Source organism: Scylla paramamosain, unplaced genomic scaffold, assembly GCF_035594125.1.
Source record: "Scylla paramamosain isolate STU-SP2022 unplaced genomic scaffold, ASM3559412v1 Contig3, whole genome shotgun sequence".
NCBI lineage: Eukaryota > Metazoa > Arthropoda > Malacostraca > Decapoda > Portunidae > Scylla > Scylla paramamosain.
The window spans coordinates 2,876,501-2,882,500 of NW_026973668.1; positions in this window are offsets into that span (position 1 = coordinate 2,876,501).

A 6,000-nucleotide genomic window follows, 5' to 3' on the forward strand; every position below is an offset into this window, starting at 1 on the left:
TGATAATAGCGGTAGAAGACAGCTAGAGATGCAACATTGCGGCGGTGAGAGAGAGGCTGAAGACAGTCAGTTAGAGGAGAAGAGTTGATGAGACGAAAGGCTTTTGATTCCACCCTGTCTAGAAGAGCAGTATGAGTGGAACCCCCCCAGACATGTGAAGCATACTCCATATATGGAACGGTTAAGGCCCTTGTACAGTTAGCAGCTGTGGGGCTGAGAAAAACTGGTGGAGACGTCTCAGAACACGTAATTTCATAGAAGCTGTTTTAGCTAGAGATGAGATGTGAAGTGTCCGGTTCAGATTATAAGTAAAGGACAGACTGAGGATGTTCAGTGTAGAAGAGGGAGACAGTTGAGTGTCATTGAAGAAGAGGAGATAGTTATCAGGAAGGTTGTGTCGAGTTGATAGATGGAGGAATTGAGTTTTTGAGGCATTGAACAATACCAAGTTTGCTCTGCTCCAATAAAAAATTTTAGAAAGATCAGAAGTCAAGCGTTCTGTGGCTTCCCTGCGTGAACTGTTTACCTCCTGAAGGGTTGGACGTCTATGAAAAGACGTGGAAAAGTGCAGGGTGGTATCATCAGCGTAGGAGTGGATAGGACAAGAAGTTTGGTTTAGAAGATCATTAATGAATAATAAGAAGAGAGTGGGTGACAGGACAGAACCCTGAGGAACACCACTGTTAATAGATTTAGGAGAAGAACAGTGACCGTCTACCACAGCAGCAATAGAACGGTCAGAAAGGAAACTTGAGATGAAGTTACAGAGAGAAGGATAGAAGCCGTAGGAGGGTAGTTTGGAAATGAAAGCTTTGTGCCAGACTCTATCAAAAGCTTTTGATATGTCCAAGGCAACAGCAAAAGTTTCACCAAAACCTCTAAAAGAAGATGACCAAGACTTAGTAAGGAAAGCCAGAAGATCACCAGAAGAGCGGCCTTGACGGAACCCATACTGGCGATCACATAGAAGGTTGTGAAGTGATAGATGTTTAAGAATCTTCCTGTTGAGGATAGATTCAAAAACTTTAGATAGGCAGGAAATTAAAGCAACAGGACGGTAGTTTGAGGGATTAGAACGGTCACCCTTTTTAGGAACAGGTTGAATGTAGGCAAACTTCCAGCAAGAAGGAAAGGTAGATGTTGACAGACAGAGCTGAAAGAGTTTGACTAGGCAAGGTGCAAGCACGGAGGCACAGTTTCGGAGAACAATAGGAGGGACCCCATCAGGTCCATAAGCCAGCGAAGGCATGGAAAACATCATTACGAAGAATTTTAATAGGTAGCATGAAGTAGTCAGAGGGTGGAGGAGAGGGAGGAACAGGCCCTGAATCATCCAAGGTAGAATTTGCAGCAAAGGTTTGAGCGAAGAGTTCAGCTTTAGAGATAGATGTGACAGCAGTGGTGCCATCTGGTTGAAATAAAGGAGGGAAAGAAGAAGAAGCAAAGTTATTGGAGATATTTTAGTCTTTAGAGGGCAGGCTGTGACTGACCCCTTGTGGTGTGACACACAAAGTGACGGGAGGGGACCTTGTACCTGTGAGTGCCTGTGTGAACTGAATGTCTTCCACAATGCAGATGATTTATTTAGGGTGATGACTTCAGTTGGCCTGCAGCACTTACTTGAGGCGAGTTAGAATGGAATAAAACTTAAACGATATTGTATGTGATTTTTAGATAGTCACCGCGTAACACTTTGTGGTGACTTGCTGCAACTCACAGGAACCACGACACACACCTGCCACACCATCTCTCCCTCTCTCTCTCTCTCTCTCTCTCTCTCTCTCTCTCTCTCTCTCTCTCTCTCTTTCTCTCTTTCTCCACACACACACACACACACACACGAACAAACTTGTTATTGTTCAATGCCTCAAAAACTCAATTCCTCCATCTATCAACTCAACACAACCTTTCAGACAACTATCCCCTCTTCTTCAATGACACTCAGCTGTCCCCCTCTTCTACACTGAACATCCTCGGTCTGTCCTTTACTTATAATCTGAACTGGAAACTTCACATCTCATCTCTAGCTAAAACAGCTTCTATGAAGTTAGGTGTTCTGAGATGTCTCCGACAGTTTTCCCCACCTCCCAGCTGCTAACTCTGTACAGGGGCCTTATCCGTCCATGTATGTCCGGGGTGGGGGGGGGGAGAGTTCCACTCATACTGTTCTTTAAGACAGGGTGAAATCAAAAGCTTTTCGTCTCATCAACTCCTCTCCTCTCAGTGACTGTCTTCAGCCTCTCTCTCATCGCCGCAGTGTTGCATCTCTAGCTGTCTTCTACCGCTATTTTCATGCTAACTGCTCTTCTGGTCTTGCTAACTGCATGCCTTCCCTCCTCCCGCGGCCTCGCTGCACAACACTTTCTTCTTTCTCTCACCACTATTCTGTCCACCTCTCTAATGCAAGAGTTAACCAGTATTCTCAATCATTCATCCCTTTCTCTGGTAAACCCTGAACTCCCTGCCTGCTTCTGTATTTTCACCTTCCTATGACTTGAATTCCTTCAAGAGGGAGGCTTCAGCATCCTGTATCCTGTTTTCTTGACTTCCGCTTTGGACACTGTTCGGGGACCGCCAACTCATGGTTTTATTTTTTTATTTCATTTTTTTTTTTTTTTTTGTCCTTGGTCGGTGCGCCTATTGAAAAAAATAAATAAATAAATAAAAAAAAAATAAAAAAATAAAAAAATAGGAAGTCCATAAACAGCTAATAAAATAGTAAGATTTGATGAGGTATCAGATTTGTTTACCATTTGAAGTGAGTCGATCACAAAACAGCGTGACAAACATTAACAAAGCGAGCCATTTTGCTGCAAGCGTGACAGACTGACCAGGAGCTCTGGCCACCTTGTGGTTACCTTAGGAGATCAGTGGGTAGTGTTGCTAAGTGTGTGTGTGCGTGTGTGTGTGTGTGTGTGTGTGTGTGTGGGTGGACTTCTGAAAACGTTCATGAAGTGGGAGGATTCTTGGAACACACACACACACACACACATCTCTCTCTCTCTCTCTCTCTCTCTCTCTCTCTCTCTCTCTCTCTCTCTCTCTCTCTCTCTCTCTCTCTCTCTCTCTCTCTGTGTCTCTCTCTCTCTCTGAACATTATTCCTCAGATTGATACCTTAAGCTGTATATGCTCCAAGCTTCCACATATATTTTTTAAAGGTATTATTATTATTATTATTATTATTATTATTATTATTATTATTATTACTATTATTATTATTATTATTGAATTGCGTAACCTTGCTAACAATACAGCATCTTCTATTATTATTTTTTAGGCTCATGTTCATTTCGGTGTTTCCTTTTTTTTTTCTTCTCTTACGAATGTGATGATATTTTCCTTTACAAAACTAATATTATCTACTTTACTTATTTGTCCGCTTATTTATTTCATTTTTACTTTTTTTTTTTTTTTTTTTTAACTATTTATTTATTTTTACCACACTTTTCCTCGTAAGGTCTTTAAATAAACTTGATTTTATTTCTTATATAATAGGAAAGTGAGCGTTCTAAGTTTCTATTTCTTATTGTTTTTCTTATTCTCCTCGTTCTTTTTTTTTTCTCTCTGGTGACAGATTAACAACATTTCTACATTCCAAAGGCTCTTGTTGAAGTGACGCAGGTTTTTAAGGATGTTTTTAGGGTTGTGGTGACAGATTAACAACATTTCTACATTCCAAAGGCTCTTGTTGAAGAGACGCAGGTTTTTAAGGGTGTTTTTAGGGTTGTGGTGACAGATTAACAACATTTCTACTTTCCAAAGGCTCTTGTTGAAGAGACGCAGGTTTTTAAGGATGTTTTTAGGGTTGTGGTGACAGATTAACAACATTTCTACGTTCCAAAGGCTCTTGTTGAAGTGGCGCGGGTTTTTTATGGGTATTTTTAAGGTTTCTAAGGTTCTGGTGACAGATTAACAACATTTCCACATTAAGAACAGGGTAAGAATTCTTGAGAACCTGGTTAATAATAAATATCGCCTTAGTGTGAGAGAGCAAAACGTTTTAAATTTTGTCTTTTATGGTTGTGGTGACAAATCAATAACATTTCTACATTATGAACAGGAAAAACAACCTTGAGAACCCGGCCAGTCATGTCTGTGGCCTTAGAGAGGAGTCCTGGTGAGAGAGAGAGAACGTTTCTGAACACGGTCCATAAAACTCTACAAATGGCATTAGCTCGTATCCTCTCCGGGTGTCACGTAAACAAAACCTCGTGGTCAGTGTGACGTGTGACACTGAACACTCGCTGGCGTCCACCCAAGACGGCAACCAGCTGTTATCCGCCTCGTCTGTGTCTTGCCCATGAAGAAGTGCTTTGAAGAATGTGGATGAAAAGACAAAAATAAAAGAAAACAATCCCTGATAGACAGAACAGCATAAGACTACAACAAAACCACAGGAGAAAAGAAAAGAAGAAAAAAAAAACAGGATGTAATCTTGGAAACCATTAACAACAGCATAACATAAACAAAAAACTATACATAAATCTTGGAAAATAAGGGAAAAGAGGACAAAAAAGGGAATAGCAAATAACAGAAACCAATGGAAAGTGAAGAAGAAAACACGCCAGAGAGAGCCGTTGCAAAGGCGACATCTGACTGACCTCATCCATAACTTTAGCGAACTGCAGGGTGTCACGGTGGTACCTCCAGTGTGTGGCGTGTGCAGGGTCGTGGCAGCATCTCTATGGATGTGTGGGCGTGACGTGGCAGTGATCAGATGTGCTAGAAAACTTTGAATACAGATTTGGGAAAGGAAAAGGACTAAGGAAAGTTCATTGTGGTTAGAAAGCATTGGAGTGGGTGATCAAAAAAGCCAAACAAAGAACAAATCACTAAAAGATAAAAAGTGTGTGCCTCTGTGGTGACCAAGGCGTCCCAGGAAGACCACCAGATCAAGCCAGACCAGACCAGACCAGAGAGAGGATAAGGGTGAGTGTGTGTGTGTGTGTGTGTGTGAACTTTGGTATTTGAAACACTGAATCATTGCTCGAGACACTGAGGCCCAGGCACGTGTGTGATTGTGTGTGTGTGTGTGTGTGTGTGTAGGTGGCGAAGAAAAGGAATGGTGGGTGTACGTGGGTGTATGTGGGCGGCAGGGAAGGGGAATTGTAGAAATGTGGGCGTTTGGATGCACAGGGAAGGGAATGGTGTGGCGTGTGGGCGTGTGTGGGCGTCTGGATGGCAGGGAAGGGGGGAATACAGCGCCTAGTCGGAAAGAATGTCATATGGAAATGTTACACTGTTGTGAAGGCTGCCAGTAATGAACACACTCGTCTCATAATGGTGGGCACAGCCTAACCTAACCTAACCTAACCTAACCTAACCTAACCTGACACCAACCTAACCCAACCTAACCTAACATAACCTAACCTAACCTAACCTAACCTAACCTAACCTGACACCAACCTAACCCAAGCTAACCTAACCTAACCTAACCTAACATAACCTAACCTAACCTAACCTGACACCAACCTAACCCAACCTAACCTAACCTAACCTAACCCAACCTAACCTAACCTGACACCAACCTAACCCAACCTAACCTAACATAACCTAACCTAACCTAACCTAACCTAACCTAACCTAACCTAACCTAACCTGACACCAACCTAACCCAACCTAACCTAACCTAACCTAACCTAACCTAACCTAACCTGACACCAACCTAACATAACCTAACCCAACCTAACATAACCCAATCCAACCCAACCTAACCTAACCTGACACCAACCTAACCTAACCTAACCTAACCTAACCTAACCTGACACCAACCTAACCTAACCTAACCCAACGTAAAGTAACCTAACCTAACCTAACCTGACACCAACCTAACCTAACCCAACCTAACCTAACCTAACCAACCTAACCTAACCTAACCTAACCTGACACCAACCTAACCTAACCTAACCCAACCTAACCTAATCTAACCTGGCACCAACCTAACCTGACCTAACCCAACCCAACTTAACTTAACTTAACTTAACTTAACCTAACCAACC